A 20,536-nucleotide genomic window follows, 5' to 3' on the forward strand; every position below is an offset into this window, starting at 1 on the left:
CTGAAGGGTGGTTAATGATACAAAAGATGAGATGCATTATTTAGACAAAACACATCTCACAGGAACTACTCGGGAGGCAACAAAGAGAGCTCTCAAGCAACATAGTTGGACTCTTGTGTCTCATTTGTCTCTTAAATCCTGGAGGTCCAAATGGAAAAACTCTCAAGTTAGCACAAGAAATTTGACAATATATGGCATTTGCAATGGTATATACAGTCATCCACCTCTAATCTGCTTCTTCAAACTCTACTTGGTAATGACCAGCAAGGCTGCCCGGTGCCCACTGGGTGAACTTTGAGAAATAATTTTTTCATTTCCTTGTGAGTGGACAGGTACCCCATTTCCAGATAAACAGTCCCAACAGCATGGTCCTCAGCAGCAGCAAAAACACAAAGGGTCGAAGGGAGCAGCGTATCCCCAGAGATGTGCACCTCTGTCCTGGAGCGAGCACTGATTGCAGAGTGCCTACCAGCGCTCCCCGCAACATGCTCTTCTGAAGGCAGACGGGGAACACCAATTTACCAGAGTTTTCAACACAACACCTCTCTGAAGCCCTGACTTTGTGCAAGCAAAGACAAAATGATGATTTTTTTTAATACCTTTACCAGAACTCTTGGTTGGAAAGAAGCATCTCTTGTATTAATCAACATCCTTGCACCAAAGTAAAACCTGGCAAGTGTTGCTTCCTATTATTAAGCCATGAACCCTGTTTAATCTTGCTCTGTTATTGTCTTATCTATGAGCAGGTAAATTTCTACCAGGTTGGCTCAACTAACCAACTTATGTTGCTGTGGTTTTGGCATTGCAAAAAAATTCTGTTACACAACCAGAACAGAAATAAAAACACTCAAGCAGCTGAAAAGATTAGAGCTGAATAAGAAGTGCTACAAAGCAGGAACAGATTTAGGAATAATGAGGTCACCTCACACCTCAACACACATGAAGTTATTCTGTTCACTCAAATAACTTCACGTTCAGTAGTAGTCACAGCACAAAATACCACACTGTTTTAAAGAGACAGAAGCATTTTCAATACTTTGCTTGGAAAAAATGAACACAGAACAATACCATCATGTGTTACCCTTCCAGCTTTCTCCTGGCTTTACAAATGAAGAGAGAATTAAGGAGGGAGAAAAACGTTCCCTCCTTCCTCACTCCCTTCAAGTGAGAGACCCCTAATCTGTGCAGGTGGTTGCAGCTCCAGAGCATGGAGCAATTGTGGCATTTATGGTGCTTCAGAGGCATCTTGCACCTGCTCGAGCACTCAGGTGCTGCTGTGGCGACAGCACAGAAGATCTCCTTCTCACCAGGTATTTTGGCTTTTCAGCCTTTCTTATTCCAGATACATACAGCCTCTTCTTTATTTAGCAACGAGAGATACAGTATTAGCTTCCCACCAAACTGTCAAGTCACACAAAAGCAAAATTCAGTGCCACATGGTCTGGCAGTGCCGGTGTTAGGGGTTCCCTGGGAGCATGGAGGAGGAGAGGACTGGTTGGAGGCAGGAAGGCAAAGAGATAGATGTTCAGCTGACTGAAGATGCATGAACAATTGATGAGTGGACAAGAAAGGAAAGTGAGGAGGGATCAACACAAGATTAAACCAGCCTGAATCTTCATCACACTGCTAATATCTGTGCAGCCAAGAGCTGGGGGTTTTGTTTGGTTTTTTTTTTTTTTAGAAGACCCCAGAGACCACGCTTTTCTGAAAAAGAGAGGAGTGCAACAGCCAGTATCTAATAAAAGAAAGTTCTAGATGTCAAAATCGCTCAAAAAGCATGACTGCCTACTGAGGTAAAGCATGATACTGCTATCCCTAAAAGGGAGTTGGTATCTAAGCAGATACAGATGGGAATCACTGACTCATCCACCCTGGGCCTTTAAAGCAAACTGATGAAGAATGAAGGGCTGACAGCAGGAAAAGAGGGGGGGGGGAAATAAGGAGGTAGAGGGGATTTAAACAAGATCAGCTACATATGAATCCTAAATAAAGATTAAAATCACTGCCTCGTGGATTTTGGGATTTCTGAAGTCAAGGCCATGAAATTAGCAGAAAACTGGCAGTTCATGAGCTTGAATGATGACTTTTCTGGGGACAACTTTCAGCAGTATTTTAACTCTTAAAAGTAACCATTGCACAGTTCTTCCAAGCTTCTTAAAACTGTAAGGAGAAATTGGCATTTAGTGCAGGCATTTAAAAATCCCCGCTCCCATTCCATAATTAGGCTCAACCATCTATTTTAATACAAGCAACAAAGTCTTTCCCCCAAAAGTCTTTCTACTTTTTATACACCCTGCTGCCACCAACAGAGTGAAGCACTTATAAGAAAGGTGAATAGCCTGGATCTGTTCTGTTGCACTAATATGATAAACGCCATTGCTGGAACGATCTTGGATGATCTTGCTCATCTAACTTTTAGTTAGTTGATACAGATTACAAATCTTTAAAGCCAGAGAAAGCACTGTTAACTTCTGTTTCTGTAATTAGTGCTCAACATAGGTCAGATTTCTTTGCAGGTTAAGAGGCATATCAGTCTTAGGAAATGTTTTATGTTTTTCAGAATTAAGATTTCCGTAAGAATATCTCCTCATTCATACATATTCATACTCTCTTTCAACTGACTGAATTGTAGGCTTGTCCATTTACAACTTTGTATAGACATCACAAAGGCTATGTAAATTTCCCTTATGTACTTAATATGAATTACAAGTTATTAAGCTATAGGTGATGATGAGTGCCTTTCATTTTCATGTGGCAGTCTTTTAAAATGTATTATCTGGTCTGTTAATTCTCAAATTGCTGGGCCAGTTTCCTTGGTAAGGTGCTAGTTTCCATGAGAGCAGCTGGGAATATGACTAGGGGAAATAAGTAAGATGTCTTCATCCTATTTAACAACACTTCAACAGAAGTAAAATATACAGATGGTATTGTTTTCACTAATGATGTATGCAACTAAGACACCAAAACCCCAACTGAGGAATTCAGTTTAATTTATCCTCAAGCAACTTCCTGAACTGGAACCTAAAAGAATTGTTTTCTTTATGATCTAGTTTTCCATAATTCCTTCCTATGTTTCCATCACTGGAGATTTCCTTATGGCAGCTTTCTTTTTATAGCTTGAGAGAGGAAACACCATAAGTTTGGGAATAGAAAAGATTATATTTTGAATCCTTGAAGATAGTTTCATCTTTCAGCACTAAACTTTGATTTTTGCTGTGAGACTATCAAAGAATGAAAGGAGTAGGGTTGTTTAGGAGTCTCTAAGTGTTTACTAGGACAAAATGTTGCCAGAGAAAGTTTAGATTCAGTATCAGGAAAAGTTTCTCAACAAAGTATATTAAACAACTGGACACATACAGGAAGTGCAAGAACATTCACCTTGACAAGGTACTCAGAAATATAATGAAATTAACAGTCCTACACTTAAAAGAGGAAAGACAAAATAAACTGAATACAGTATTGCTTCTTAGAGCCAGTTTCTAGGACTCATTTGTTCACAGAATACTAGAATTAAGCTGAACATTGCTACAGCTTGAAATAATGGGGAAAAAGAAGAAAAGAAAGGGAAGCAAGGAAGAAAATACTAAATCAAATCCTGCTGTAAAAACCTGTAACCTAGACTCCCTATACAAATACTTGGATCTTGCTAGCCCAAGCGATCAAATATGCTCCAGACCATGTAAGAAAGACACTGGGAGACCCATTTGCAGTGAGAAGGAACTGCAAGACCAGCCTGGTCAACTCTACAATTTTCAGACACAGGCATAAGCAGATTCCTCGCAGTAATTTATGAGGAAGGAAGAAGCTTCCTCTATAAATAAAATGAAAATGTGTTCTGTCTCTTTAATTTACAACCAAAAAACCAGTTTATTTTTACAGTACCTGAATCATCAGCACCCAGTACCTCAGAGTGAACATTTTGGTTAGTATTGCTTTCAGCTGCAGCCATGTTTTTTTGTGGGTGTTTTTGTTTTGGTTTTTTTTTTTTCAAATGTTACTGAAACAAGAAGTATAGCACAACACATTTATATAACCACTGAGATTTTGAAATCAAACATGAGGTTAAGCTTCCCTTATTTTTAAATCATCTTTCATGCAGTAAAATGTCTTACATTTTAGGCTGCTTTGGAACTATGCAGTAGCAGTATTGTGAGGGTACAACAGTCATTACATTATGAAATCTTTAATATGTGAAAATTATAGCTGTGCTTCATAACAAAATGCAGCAGCACCAGTAAGTCACCCCTGCGAGGAATCACAGAGCCCTGTAATAAGAAGGTCATATTGTGCAGAGCATGTTTTCCATCTTACTGTCTGTATTCCTTCCTCTGATCACTAATGGAAACAACTAATAGTATTATATATTTATATAATAAATACTTTAAATAATATTTGCAGTATTTCTATTTAACACAATAAGCAAATAGTGCCATACATGAATGCTATATTAAACAGTTTAATAGTGTTAAACAGTATTATGGTATAAAGCACTGTATTAGCTATCTGAATGCTGTAGAATTACAAGGAAATCTTTTTACAGAAAGTTATTTTCTTCAAATTACATTATCTAGTTGCATGATTTCCATACTTTAAGTTTCACCAAGGAGTAAACAACTACATTAACGGGCTCAATAAAAGATACTTTTACTGCCTATGTTACACAGGAGTATTATAACGGCACATTGTATCTTCCAGATCTAAAAAGATGATAGCCATTAAAAATTACAGCATTTGTCCTTCTGTAGAACATGTAGTCAGATTAAAATAACAGTTTAAAAGGCCTTGAAGAGTTTTTCTAGTAAAACTTGCCTGTGGGTTATAAATCTTTCATAATCTTGCTTCATTACCAGAACCATTTTTTTTTTTTTGAGAAGTCTTACTTTTACACAATAACATATGCAATATGGAAAAAGAGTAAGATACAAAACAGCACTATTGACATCGTTTTATCCTGAGTTATATCAACAAAAATTACCAACCTCAGCAGGACCCTGCAGTGGGAAACATTATCCGACCATGACAGGAGAGTTCAGCTTCCCTTTCTACTTAATGATAAAGACGATGGAGCTGAAGAAGGACCTTGTCTTGAAGACACCTCCGCCTACTGCCAGTTCAGGACATCACAGATCCCCAAGAAGATCAAGCAGTGTGGTGAAACATGAAATAAAAATAAGAAAGTACGCACAGGCAGCATTTTAAAAGCTGCCTAGGTCTCCGAGCTGCACTTCAGCTGAGACATTCATTCAGATGGAGGGGAAGAAGGCCACAGGGCATTTTAGATCTCTGAATACAGACCAGATAGTCAGTCCATTGCCAGTACTGAATTTAACATGCTGTATCATAATTAGCTCTGATATCTACATGGGTGTCTTTTTCTTTTAGAACTTCCCGAAGAGCTTTACCTTTCTCCATCCTAGTCAGCCACTAAAGCCCAGACCTATAGCGAGCTTTCAGCTCAAGGAAGCACTAAATCATGTTAAAATTAAGCATGTGATTCTCTTTTCCTGAGTTAAGGCTTCTAAGATTATTTAGCCACTGCTGGACACTTAAGGCAGGACATCACAAACACAAATACCACTTCAGCAAAGTCAAATCGGGATTTGTGTCAGTTTTTGACTGTCCCAAACCTACAAACCAGAATTCCTGAGTACTCTTAATATCCAGATTTGAACTTTAAAAGTCTAATGTAGGGGCAGCCAAACAAAAAATAACCATAGGGAATCCTTTAATTGACCAAGTTCTAAAAGTACTAGAGGAAGCATAAATTACCTATTGCCCTCAGATAATTTTCCCTACAGTACTCTTCACTGACACTCTCTCAGAATTCAGCATAGAAGAAATCAAAAGAACATAACCTACAGATTAACTAAACCTGGATTAACTGCATAAGCTCCTGTCATCAGCAGGACCACAAAAATAAAAATCCAAACAGAAACTGATCTAGATTTTGCAAACATGGCTCCTGGCCTTGTGAAAAAATTGACTTGACACAAGAAATTTTGAACACATTGAAAAAACTCAAGAACCAGTCAAGCTTCACAGTTTCGGCCCCATTTTGAGATATAAGCTGCTCCAAAATACTTCTGGTGAGCATGGAAATCTTGCTTGGAACTATTGAATCTAACTAGGAACAAAACGCGCAATTCCACTTATAACTTGGTAATTAAAATAAAGAAACAGATTTAATTAGAACCAAGCAACACTATGGCAATCAAATAATTTCACAAAAATTAGCTCTGCCTTAGAAGCTATTATATTCATTTTTCTAAAATTCTTGCTTTATATAGAGCACAAAGACTCAAAAACGCATAGGCATCTAGAGGCTGAATATAAACGCTGCTCTGATATTAACATAGATATACCATCCATCTTATCCGAGGGAAGTAAAAACAGAAAAAAATATTCTTGCAAAATTATCAAGACAAGTTTTTGCATACTGGGTAGCTTCCTGGGGAAACAGAGCAGATGCAAAAGTTAACTAGTTAAGTTATATATCAAGAGGTTTAAGGAACATGAAAAATGTGACATGGCAACTTCTTTTGTTCATTTGTTGTTTTATTTACACTTGTCTTACAATTATTTCAAAGCAAGTTGATCAAGAATAACACTGTTCTTCAGCATGATAGTATTACCTTTCAGAGGAAATTTCTGTAGAGAAGCTTGTGCCATTTGCTTGGAGCCACTCTCTCCAGGCTCTCTTGGAGATCCCCAAATTGTCAGGTGTAGCTTCCACATTACAACAGATCTCCCTACTGCCCTCAACTTCCCCGCCAGAAATAATTAAAAAACTCCATCCCTCTCAACTTCCAAAAGCTTACATGTTGCCAACCTGGTAAATATTAGGCACAGATCTCACAACTCTTAGAAAGAGAAGGACTAAATACCTAGGCTCAGAAGCTGGTAGCCTCCAATTCCCTATAAGTTGGCCACATAGAGAAATACATACAAGTAGGAGATTCCTCAAATGATATATGAAACAAGTACTTGATATTTACAGCATAGTTTTCAGATCATCAAAATCTTTAGAATTTTTACTGTAATTACTGCCCTACAACAAACAGCAGATGGATTTAACTATCCGAGTTTTCAACTCCTGCTGCAAAGTTCTGTGCAGTTCTGCAGATGGTGTGATATTCTGAACTAATTAGTTAACTGCGTATCAGAAAAAACTTTCCACGGAACTGTAAACATCATTTCAGATTGCTGCAACTCTCAGGTCATCTTCTTGGTTGTTCTTCTTCAGTCATGGAGGAGACAAAGAAGTTGGTTCTTTCTGAGTAGGACACTCATTGGAGTGAGCCGCACAGTGGGCAGATGTGGATGTAGTAAGCACAGATGACTTTTTTAGAGTTTTCCACATGGTGCAAGCATGGAGCTACCCAGCTGAGCTCTACAGCTCACCACCCCAGGTCCCAGACCCGCATGGCCAGAGGCACCAGGTGAGCAAACCATGGATTAAATGAGCTGCTTTCTCTGGTGCGTGGGGTCACTCCTGCACTGGGCTAGAATGAGGACATGACATTGTTCGGCACGAAAGCAAGCTAAGGCTGAGTTGCAGAAGAGCATGAAATCAGAGTCTGTTTACAATGAAAGACTTCCTGGCTGGTTTTGTGATATTAAATTTGAGAAGACAACCAATTCATTCACATTAAGAATATGTAGAGGGTTCACAAATCAAGGGACTTTTCACATTAAGGTTTATTCTAATTATCACTAAAATTCATTGGAAGTGTAACACAAAAAAAAGTCTAGGATTCTCAAAGATCAATCATGAACAAATGCTACAACAAAATGTTGACTAAACCAAGGTCTCTGTCTTCTTGACATGACCTCTTCTTCACTAAAATAAGGAAATAGATTATTTGCATAGCTAGTTATTGCACAGTGACTCATTTAATAAAATCCTTGTTGTTTGTACTTTCTCTAAAGTGACTGAAAGAACACAATCCAATGTATCCATAGTCATCAGTTACTGTAAGAAAGAAATCTGAATTGGGTAAACATAAAGAACAAGAGAGGCGAAAGAAGGAGAACAAAAAATTAATGGAATAAAGGGGAAAAAACAGCTTTGGATGATACAAATGACATCAGTAACAGAACATAGAAGAACAGAGGCTTTCCTATTCTTCCACTTTTTTTGAAGAATGAAAACAAAAAGTGTGCCTTAAAGCAAAACTGAAGCCTCTGGAGAAGCAGGATAGGGTCACCAATAAATATGAGTCTCAAGCTGTAAGCATTTTAACCTAGAAAATGTGAAATGGCAGAATGAGCTAGAAAAAAACGTATGTATTAAAAAAAAATAAAATACTAGACTTCAGTAAACTTGTTCAAAAATTGACTAACACAACATTTACAATGATTTACAACAAAGAGAATCTTATGAATAAAGCAAAAATCTCTACTCATAGTACAAATTATTTCCTGTTAAAGTTTTGGTCCTATTTTCTGCAGTAAAAAGCAGAATATTATAACAACAAGATATGGGGGTGGGTTACAAAAGAACACTGGGTACAGTCAGAAAAAAAACTAGCTTTAATTCTCTCAGAAAAAAAATTATATGTAAATTCTATACAGAAATGTACATCTGGCATGCTTTATTTATGTAATTTGTTTTAGCCAAGCTGGAGATTATATTGCAACTGACCACTCTCATAGACTGCTCTTTGAATATTTGTGTTTTAAGCCAATGGATATTGTATTTTACTTGGCAAACTATAAAACGTGCTATTTGAAAACTGCCCTTTTGCATGCAAAAATGAAATCTATTAAAAGGAAACAGAAGATAGCTCAGAATCTGTAACCCTTACACACATGTGGCATGGAAATATGAGGTTACAGAGAGCAGGTGGAAAGCATCCTGCATTCACAGGGCACTTTCCATTGATGGTGGCACACTTCATATCTTCCTGCTTTGAAAAAATAAGAACACATCCTACCCTAATACAGTAACAGACAACATCTCACAAATTGGTATTTCAAAAACACCTGTTTACCTTCAGCTGAGGTGTAGTAGGTTTTTATGGTAGAAAAATGTCCTCATGACTATGACCATCTCAAGAAAACAGAATCTTTTTTTCTTAACAAAAGCCAGTGTATTCCAGCTGATCATTTCAGAAGAGTTGTCAATGATACCTGCTTATCATTCATTCTCTTGCCACATAACACATCAGTCAAACATACATTTTGGCAAGACAGTCACAAGTAAGGCAGGACTTCTAGTTAACTAATAGTCTTTGTTAATTTACAGGGTGTTACTGGTTAGACAGGACAGATTCTCCAAACCACATAAATAACTTTGAATAACAGAACCATAATGTTTTGTGCAAAAGCAAAGTCAGCATTTTTACATTAGATAGACACTGAACCCAGTTTTATAGAAATGCAGTGTAGAGTAGGGTGTTCGCAGATGAAGTCATTGATGAACACATTTGCCCTGGGACCACATTCTAGAATGGCTGCTCTAGAAAGAAATTATAACCTATCATTCACAATTCCAATGTTCTTCCCAGGCCAAAAAAGAAAGAGAGAAAAAAAACCCAACAGTATGTTTTAACTGTTTTCAGCTTCTTCCAATACTTTTTAGAACTGAAGCGTCTAAGGAAGTAGAGTTGTAAATATTTTACAAATAACCAATCAATCCAAAACCTGGCAGAAAGGAAAACAGTGCAGATCTGTTCAGATAAAAGCCTAAATGGTGGACTATTACTTAGCTCTAATTCCCAGTGGCAGCATTCTACAAACACACTGTATATCTGTCTTGGCAAAATAAGAGTTGCTTGGTAGACCAGAGACTACATGAATCTTTGCATGGCTAAGAATAACTTCAGTGGTTGAAATGAAAGAAAGTATTTGCTGTTGTGGGCAATACTTGTTTTCTTTTTTTCCAAAATATACAAAAAAGCTACGCAAAAAATAGTTTTAAGTACAGTAACACATGCATTACATTCTTCCTTTAATATGAAAAAGCTCTTTTTTCTAAGTTTCTGTTTATAACATGCAGGTTAAAATAAGTATTTCAGTATTCAATTACTACCTAAATTTTCAATTCTGCCTTCAACTTAATGAAATGTTAAATGAAGACATTGCTTATAGTGTTAAAGGATCAGCAGAAAAACATTTCCTTACCTTTTTTTAAAATGGGTTGTGATATTCTCTACTTTCACGCAGCCTTGCACTCCCTCTGAAATGGGGATTTTTCTTTAATATAAGTGATCAGAAATCAGGATACACTGCTAGGGACCAGTGGTTAACATTCTTCTCCCAGACTGCCTAGGCATAAGGGAAAAAGAAAGAATTTTAGTTCACCTTTTCTAGGCTAGCCTAAGAGCATTTTTTTGTTTTCCCTCTTTTGAGGCGTGCTTATAAGTCAAGCAATTCCTGTCTGCCACACCTCTTGTAAATGGTTTGAGACATTTGCAGTCTAAAAAAAAAAAAAAAAAAAAGAAAGAAAAAAAAAGTTATTGCAACCCGAGAAATTTTCATTAGCTTCGGATTTCCCTCTGAGACTTTCATACAAAATGGTCTTTCTTTACTCTTTCTAACTAGTGAAATAGCAACACTTTCTTATTTTTCCTTCCAAACAGTCACATCCTGCAGTTCTAAATCAATTATATCTCAAGAAAAATATCACTGTTTTTACTGTAGTTTTTGCTGAAATAAAAATGCAGTATTTGACTCTAGTTTCTTGAGAGGAAAAACTAATAACTTCCAAAAATTAAAATGAGAGCTTATCATAACTTTGATTTTCCTTCTACTAGAGTACATAAAAATGAGTTTTAATTATTTTTCTGTCAAAAAGCATGAAATGCCTTTTTTTAATAGAAAAATTATCTTATTACAAAAACCTCAAACTATAGTAATCAATTTGAATACACTGCAAAATAGAAAAAATTTAAGCAGCTGAAAACAACTTGTAAAATTGCACAGAGCAACTGAGCTACTTTTTTAACAGATGTTTTCCTTCTGGTTTCATTAGTTTTTAGTTTTACATTGAAAAATTTGAAACCAATTTTGCAATTTTGAACAAAAGCATGATGTAAAATTTTCCTCAAAAGTTTTTGACCCTTGTTAGGGATTGTTGTGCTTCATTTTACATATAACTAAAGGTAAGTATCAGGCAGGGATTTTGTAGCAACTGTCCTATTCCCACACTCTTAACAGTAGTATTTCCTATATTTGTTCATCCTTATATCCTCAGGCAGCTACAAATAAGAGTATTTTGTCAGAACAATGTAATTAGGGTATTGGCTAAATCATGTTCCATTTGACAAGACAAGGATAAGCGCATTGGCAATCAAACAGAACAGCTTGCAGGCATTAAATTGTGGGGTTATTAGCCCCAATATTCAACTACTGCTGAAGTTCATGGGCTAAGTGTTGGTGGGCGCTCTCAGGCTGCCAGGACAGATTACCTGGATCCGTGCTGATCCTAGCAAAGGCATCTGGAATAAGGCAAAGTTCATTTAAGCTGAGAGATGAGAAATTAGCACCTCGTTGACTCTGAACTACTCATAACATTCAGGATGTCTTCCAAGGTGTGAATGAGATCTCAAAAAGCAATATGAAAACATCCTGAGCTTGTCAGGCCAAATTTAAAAAAAAAAAAAAGAAAGGTACTTCTAATGCATATGACAAACTGTGAAGGTTTCGAACAACTGGTACTTGTGTGTAACTGGGAACTCCAGATGTTAAAAATCTCATATATGCACATCAACCTCAAATCTAATTTTCACATGTAGACTCAGCACTACCCTCTTGTTTATGGGCACAAGATGCAGTACTGAAAATAGCATGTGCAACGGGTTGAGCATGGAAAGATTGTGGCCTGCAACAAGATATCAGGTCAATGTTGTTCTAGCAGAACAGGCAGGTATGTATTTGCTTTTTCACAAAAAGCCCTCCCAGTAATCAATTGTCAGGGCAAAGATTTCTATTAGTTCATAGCTGTAAATCCTGCCTGCAACCAACTAAGACACAGGTTGTTTTACTAACAAGTTATAGTACACTTTGATACCATGGTTTAGTTTTTAAATTAAAACCAAAACCAAAAGAACCCTCATGCACTTCTTTAGTGGCCACTAAAACATTCATTTCTCTGTACCAGACACTGAGATGGTTCTGTGGTGCACATCGTACAATTCCGTTACTTTGCATTATCCTCTCTGACAATTCCAGCACAACCTCTCTGACAGCCCCTACCCTGTAGACGTTGTGTTGTTAACTGGCAGAGCAGAGAACATCTCTCAGTGGGACTGTCTGCTAATTTCACGTTTCCCTGCCCTTCCTGCACCTGACTGACTTATGCTAATGGTTGTGGCACAGCAGACACTGGGAGTTCAGTGCACCTGCAATAAAGAGCCTGCTGTAACTGAGACTTCAGGTCTATCACCTTGTGTGCATCCCAAGGGGAGCAGTAAATCTACCGGTGGCTGCCATTATGGAGTGTCAATTTTCATGCTGGTGGTTAAGGTTTTGAAGAATGCGAGCAATGGACCAACCTCTGAATTAGTTCATTGTTCTTGAAAATCAGAATCTAAAGGACTTTGAACTCCTAGGTATAATACAGATGCCTGTTGTTCAAGGTGCAATAAAAAGAAAGCACAGCCAGTGTTGAAGACTAAGCTCAAGAAGTGCACAAGGAGATGCTTTGGCAGTAATAAACAAAAAAGGTCTTCCTTCTATTTAATAACACTTTTTCTTCTCAGGCAAAGAAGGGGAGACAGGTGGATAGGGAAACATTTTAAAGAAAAGGAAATTCTTGCAGACAGGCCAGCATGGAAGATTTGGACCTTCAAAGATTATTTCAGGAAACTATTCTATATTGTCCCTTTCCAATGCAGCCATAAAATTCAATGCAGAGTTAGAAATATATATTTCCAGCATAGAAAGCTAAGCAGACGCATACTCTGCATACACTTAGGGAAAATTGCTATATTCTACAGTAATAAGTAGCAGACAGAAGCAATGATACCAGGCCCCAGAGCCCATGAAAATCTGACCAGAGTGGAAATCAGGAAATAAAAAGTTGCTTCAGTTTCTCAAGATTTTGTTGGAGGACACAGAGGTCTCTATTCTGCATTTTACCTTTTTACAATCTACGCTTTACCTCAAGACATAATAATAGTACAAAACTTTAGAACAGAAAAAGGCCATTATAAAAGCAGGTCCCTGAAAATACCTACCCTAATGCTAGAGTTACAAGTGGTAAATTGATCAACTGGTCTATTTTCAGCGTTTCAGCTGTTTCAGAACAACAATAGTTGTTCTTGTACGTAGTCCACATGGTTGTTATTTCACCACACAACACAAGACTAGTAGGCAATTAAGCATGGCAAACCATCAAATATTTGTCCACTAAAGGACCCTGCTATTTCTTTTCCCGCTGTCTGTTAAGTCCCTGTTTTTCTAAGAGCATGTTTCAACTTCTCAGGATAGCTGAGTAACACTCCGAAAGGAAAATATTATGTTCAGTATCCCACAGGTAAATATAACGAACATTACTCACAGAATAATTTTTTTCATATGCAAAGAAAACTTCTGATTTAAAGAAAAAAAATAAAATTCTCATCAGGCAGAGAAAGCCAGCATCAACAACTCCTGAAAGAAGCAATAGTGTAGAGATATCTTTCAGTTAAAATACTGAAAGCTGTGACTCAGTGTTTCATATCATTAGCAAGAAGATGATCCCTCTACGAATTGCATGGTTTCTTTAGAACCTGGTAGATCATTCTGCACTAGAAACAGTGTTAGCACATTTAAAAAACGTGATACTCAAATTAACTTTAATAACACTTCTAATTTAAAGTATTTGGTACACATATACAGAATAGCAATAAAGACAACCTTTTTTTTTCCAGACTACTTACTGATAAAAATTTGCAATGAGTTGTTAGCTATGAAAAGTAGTACAATTCAGAAAAGCACTTTTGGCATTATCAGGCTTAGGAAACAAATTAGTACTAAGACACAAGTTGTTTTACTAACAAGTTATAGTACAGTTTGATACCAAGGTTTAGTTTTTAACCAAAACCAAAAGAACCCTCATGTACTTCTTTGGTGGCCACTGAAACATTCATTTCTCTGTACCAGACACTGAGATGGTTCTGTGTTGCACATGGTACAATTCCATTACTTTGGATTATCCTCTCTGACAACGTATCACATAGTGTCCACAACTGCTTGAAGCTAAGAAAATAAACAATCTCCAGAGATCATACTAGATCATATCAACATTTTATCATGGCGCCAAACTTGAGTTTGACTCTCTAGCCCCTGCAGGGAGCACAATCCACAAACATGCACATGTGTATAAGTGCACGCACGTGTGCGCACACACACACACACAGAGCCATGGAATGGCAGGTTAAGTTTATCTAACGCTACTTACTTCCCGAAGTCAGACATTTGGACTGCTCAAGGGGAATGAATCCCCTCACTGCAATTACCAGGACTCATTAAGAGAAAAAGAATACGCCAGCAGACATGATCTGACCTGCCCTTTCCTAGGTTTCTGCAAGTTACAGTTTTTAACAAAATGTGTAGGAAAAGTATGAGACAGAATTTTATTTCAAAAGGGGCTACCACCATACTAGTAAGTGCACCTCTCCTATCCATCCAAATAGAGTGAGCAAATCATGTTTTTGCTCCATATGCAGAAAATAATACCCAAAGGTGGTGGGCAAAGTGTGTTCTCAGTCCTCAGCCAAAATTAAATCCCTTATATGCTTTTCTGAGAGACAAATAAGCTATACATTCAGTACTAGTAATTAAAAGAACTACAAATAACAGAAAATGTAAAAATCACTGTTAATAAATAATATCTCAAAAAGGAGTGCATGAATCCTGGGATAAGAAAAGCTTTGGTAACTTAGCTCATCTATTATCATTGACATGTATTGTGTCCTGGAACTCTAGGATATCACAAAAAGTCATTTCATTCATACAGCTCCTTCGTGCTTGAGGGAAAAACAAGCAATAAAAATGTTCAGCTCTCAGTTTTCAATAGTGGTAGAGGTAGGAGTGGAGACTTCTCCCAGAACTCTTTACACTGTTATTTTCAGCCATGCCTTGCAAGGAATCCTCTTCTGAGGTGCAAACCCAAGTAAGAAAATTAGGACAAAAAAAAAGACCAAAAAAACAAAAAAAGATCTGAGCTGACTATCAGCAGTATTCCACAAGCCCATACTTCTGAATGATACCTGCAAGGGCAAGTAACAAGCTAGAAAGATGGAAAGCGTGTAAAGAGGACCGCACCAAGCTCTTCCCAGTGATACCCTGTGCCAGGACAAGGAGCAATGGGTGCAAACTGAAACACAGGAGGTTCTGTCTGAACATCAGGAAGCACTTTTTTACTGTGAGGGTGACCGAGTTCTGGCACAGGTTGCCCAGTGAGGTTGTGGAGTCTCCATCCTTGGAGATATTCAAAACCCAACTGGACAGACTCCTGGGCAAACAGCTCTAGATGACCCTGCTTGAGCAGGGGGGTTGGACCAGATGAGTTCCAGCAGTGTCTCCCAACCTCAGCCAGTCTGTGATTCTGTGAAAACGGAAGAGAAGAAACCAGGAAAGCAATTTCCATATGTAGGGAACAAAAATAGGAAAACTTTCATATTTTTTTAAAAAGTACAAGCCTATTTATCACAAGCCAAACAATGACATGAGTAAATAGGATAAAATTGGATGAGCCTTGTCAGACCTGCAGAACAATTGCTGTTGACATTGTAATTTTCCCGGGTCAGGCTGACACCATTAAAAAGTCATCTCTCCAGTCAAGGTTGTATAGATAAAATTCAAATGTATGCAAAAGACTGAGTAAGAAGGAAGCTTTGATCTCCCAAACTGAAAGGCAGAAATAGTCTTCTCAGAAAAGCCTGCCAGGTCTTCATATGAAAAACATAGATTTTGCAGGGCTAATCGCTCCCCTGCACGCACACACACATTGCAGCTCTGTGCCCTGCTCACCTCTGCAGTCCCTCACTTCCCTCCAGCACAGCTAGGGGCAGTGAAGGTTAATTATATTTGCAGAGGTGAGCAGCAAAGCTGCATCAAAAGACACTGGGGGACATACAAATGGGTAAATGAGACTGACCTGCAGAATATTATTGCTGATGAGGTATGGAGAAGGGAAAACTCACCGGGGCTTAGGGAAGCTTGATGGCATTGCAGTAGGAAAATGGGTGCATTTTTGCAATGCACTAACACACCGCAGTGCTGTAGCATAGCCAGAGCATGCTGTAGTTTTACCTTCACTGATGTTGGACAGCAACTAAATCAAAATAACACTTTACTTTTCCCTGTGTTGTAGGGTGTTAGAGAGAACTTCGCTATCAGACTACCCGATCATGCCTGGCTAACCTCAACCTGCCCTAGCCACAGGGAGCTTGCTCAAGTGTGAATCAAAGTACGCTTTATTGCAGTGTTTAGTTATACTTACACTGGCAGAATTTAAGTGTAAAGTGGCAAGGAATAAATGAGAACCCAACCTCTCCCTGAGCTTCGGCTTCTCTTCTGCACAGTTTATATGCAACAGTGCCTTCAGAAGAGGTAAGGTTTTTTTCTTTTAAAACAATATATCATGTTCTTTCTCAAGGACCACAAACATCTTCAATTAGAAATGCTTCTAATACAGTCTGAAAGAGAAAAATGTGAAATATTACCATTTCTTGATGTCACTGCCAAGATCTAAATTTTTGCTTCTCTGTTTACTGTGCCAATTATAACCTCTAATGCCCAGAAAAAAATAGGTTACTGCTTCCCCGGCAGTACCTTAAATGATAAGGCAGGTCATCAACTGTTGCAAGATTCTTTTATGATGGTGAAAATCCTCCAGTTATTTTCTGTCCATTTAAAGTGCAATTAAAACCACTGTTCCATGGTTACAAGTGTCATTCCTGACTATATACCCACACTATTTCCAAACACAGCTAGAAAAATTATTTGCAATATTATGTGACCAGCTTCCATTCCCTTTATTTGATCTAAATTGAATTCTGTGCTACAGGCTGACTTAAATGAGGCTGCAAAGTTGCTTGTGGAGTAGGATCCTGCTCTACAAGAGTAAAAGTAAAAAAACTGTCAAAAGAACTTGAAAGAGAAAGGAAAAAGGGACAGAAAAGCCTGAGAAATTCCTTCTTGAGGAATGTCATATCACAAAGTGCACAGACAGCACAAGCCTCATGGAGTAATGATGCCTAACCCTAGTGTATATCCAAGAATAGAGGGGAAAGGGAGTTTCTTGTAACTATCTCCTTAGTCTATGAAGAAATCACTAACAATTTGCTTCAGTTACTTGCTCATGAAGAAATAAATTTGCCCACTGCCTTGGAAGCTGTCTGAAGAAAGGCACTATATAAATATAAATCATAAATGAACCAAGCGACTTCATCCTTGGGTAACTAGAGAAGCATAAAAACAAGATGCTGTATAGGTAGAAAGTCTTCTAGTCAGCAGTGCCACGCACCAGCAGGCAGCAAACACAAAAGCATCCATCCTGATGGCATAGCAGATTCCTTTTGACAGGCTTTGTGTTTTTATCTCAGCCACCACAGGTCATTAGTGGCAAAAAGCAGAAGCTTCTGAGGACAAATGAGTGCACAGTTCAATAATTAAGAGGGGGATCCCTGTCTCATCTCTTAGTTTCACCCAAGGCTTGCCTGAAGTGAAGCATTTGACGGAAGTAAGATACATTTTGCTACTTTTAAGAACACAAAAATAGTCATAGGCCTAAGCTGGTAAATGATGCAAAGCTGTTAACACAGACCACCGTGGTCCAATCTGTGGCTTGCAGCAATGCCCTGGGGACGATGGGGACCAAATGTACAAACAGACACTCCGCTTAAGTAACCAGCCAGCTCCTCCAGCCTCACAGAGTGACGGGAACTACCCCCACATGCAATGCAGCGGGAGCAGTCCAGCTTTTGGGGGCTCTGTCCTTGCTTTTCAGCCCTGCTCCCTCACCTTTCAATGCCTACGACTGCAGCTGCTCCAGCCCAGCTCGCTCCCTGGCCCATTCACATGGTGGTAGCACGAAAGACACAGGAGGCAAAAGCTGCCATGAAAAGGCAGGAGAGAGGGCAGCTGCTGGCACAAAGCCAGACAAGGAAAATGCCTCTTGCACAGGGGTAAAGCTGCTGCTACGTGGAATAAGAAGTGACTGTAGGTCCAAAGTACCCAGATCCAGGTCTGTGAATTCAAGGTGGTGGTGTTAGACAGACACTTTTGCAGTCCCTAGTACAAAAAATTCTTTTACTCTGAATTGTCCTGATAATTACAGGTTTCTTAATGGCATCATGAGGACAGCAGTTCTTTAAAGGGAATGTAAATGAGACAGAATGGTGACTTTGCAAGACCTTCCAATGAGGTTGTTCAACACCCAATCACCATTGAGGGAAAACAAACAAAGGCAATGATTTCGGGGGGGTGGGGTGGGGGGGGTGTGGAAGAGAGAGAGGTCTGTCTGGCTGGTTCCTCTGGCAAAGCAGAAGAGATGCTGTCTCCCGTAAAATTAGTCAAACGAGCCAATGCTTCGCTGGACCATTCTTTGGGGCCACCGGCTCTGTGATTGACAGGCTGGGTTTTTTTCTTCTCTGTAGAGAGAAGTGACAGAGGGAGCACTTCACTGGCAGTCTTCATCCTGCTAACACGGGGAGGAAACTCAGCTGAGCCATGCCAGCTGCATGCACTGATTTTAGCTGACAACTGGTCTAAGCTGCCTTTGCTGTACATGTAAGAACTTGTTTTTCAACTAGCTATACAAGCAACTTAAACATTGTATTTTTCCAGCTTGCTCCAGACAGTTTTTCAGCCTGTTCTAATATGACAATTTAACCTTGAAACTGTGGTCGATAGTTACTGGCAGCCCAGTATCTTCATCCTAATAGGTGTTTTTGCTTGCTGTCACATTGCGATTTACATCTACCTCTCTCATACTGATGTGTATCGTTGCTTAGGTGGTAGCAAATGGCACAGAAAGGTTTGTGCTTTTTCCCTCTCTTGTACTTCTGTTATCTAGAAATTAAGAAGTAGGATTGCACAGAGACTTGGCACTCTTTCCCTGCAAGAAATCTATATGCAAAAAGCTACATTGTCCAGACACGATTAATATTACTTAGTGATATTCAATAGTTCCATCCCTGAAGAGTCTGTAACCTTCTAATTTTTCTCTCTCACGTGTAAAAAGAGAGAAGGCATAAAATGGAGTCGTGAGGGACAATAGTTTCCCTAATTGCTTCTGGTTATCCTAAGGATATAAAATATAAGATGTGCAAACCTCAAGAGACAGGAAAGGGTGAGGGAAGGAAATAATTTGCTGTACAAAGATTTGACAGTCTTCTATGGAATACAAGGATATATTGTTTCTTGCTTAGGACTTTCAATGTTTGTTGTGTTTATTTAATAAAGCGCCACATGCAGTGAAAGACAGAAATTGCATGAGTGTTTATGAAAAAACAGTTCTGTAAAACTATAATAAAATCAAAATGCTCAAAGGAAGTAAGAAAAATCACTTAAAAGGACTTGAGAGCATTAATTGTATTAAAGCTCTTATTTTTGCATATCATGACTCTCTAGTTTACCCTCCTCTTGAAATGACCCACACCGCCTACCATGGAACAATTTTTCTTTCAATTCCATGACACTTCCATGAACAAAATACAGAACTTTTCCGGAAAGCACATTAGTATCTGTCCATTTCACAGGTAGAACTACCCCTTACCAGCAGCAAAGCTCCCAAGCCTTTTACCAGCGGTGATAAGTAATACCGAATGTAAAAAAAATATATATATATATGTGCATAAAAATATATATATATACACCTACTCAGGCACACACACATAATCAGTCTTCAAGTTTTTTTGCAACACATTAAAGAAACCTTCAAAATTCAAAGAATTTTTACTTGCCTTTCACAACTTGATCTAATGTGAAAATAAATACAAAGTCCTCAGCATGAACGAGCAGAATTAAATAAAACAGTTAAGGCAAGAGACCCTTTACACAGCTTAAAACGAATTAATATCTATTTAAATGTTAAATCATGACCTAAAAGCAATAACAGCTCTGTTGTTAGAAATTCTGTCTTTTTTCCCCCTTCATCTAAGTAGGGGGCATATCTTGGAACATACTTGGAAAATGCCAATTTGTCATTCATGGTTTTGTTGAATTGAACAACAGAATAAACAAAAAATAATTTTAAAAGCCTCTTCTCCCTCCCACCCAAACTGTAAGGCCTTCCTGCTAGGTCTTTTTTCATCTGAAGGAAACACATGCTGAATTTTATATAGGTATTGAAAAAGTCATCTTTTGATAATTGTAGTGGGCTACAGCTCCAGTTCCTAGAAAAGATGAATGTGCGCTGCTTATTATTCAGTGTCGTGCTTTTTCTTCACTTAAATAGCTCTGTCTCGCAGCAAAGTGAAGCAATAGATGAATATCTTTACTGTGTTTATTTTTCAAATTGGAAAATGCATCTTCTGCAGAAGCTATTCTTACAAAAAGAAATATATATTAGATGTAAAAGCCCTTTTAAAAAGCAACTAGT

General features: G+C 38.2%; 1 protein-coding gene across 5 annotated transcripts in view; it reads right to left on the minus strand.

Annotated features, from left to right (window-relative positions):
- The window catches only part of CRACD (capping protein inhibiting regulator of actin dynamics), a 139,861-nt gene that overhangs the window by 66,665 nt on the left and 52,660 nt on the right, over positions 1–20,536 (minus strand). For all 5 annotated transcript variants that reach the window (XM_052779995.1, XM_052779994.1, XM_052779990.1 and 2 more), the window contains exon 2: positions 10,126–10,269. The gene's annotated coding sequence lies outside the window, so the exon portion shown is untranslated. The remainder of the gene's footprint in view (positions 1–10,125; positions 10,270–20,536) is intronic.

This window comes from Harpia harpyja, chromosome 2, assembly GCF_026419915.1.
Source record: "Harpia harpyja isolate bHarHar1 chromosome 2, bHarHar1 primary haplotype, whole genome shotgun sequence".
In the NCBI taxonomy this organism is placed as follows: Eukaryota; Metazoa; Chordata; class Aves; order Accipitriformes; family Accipitridae; genus Harpia; species Harpia harpyja.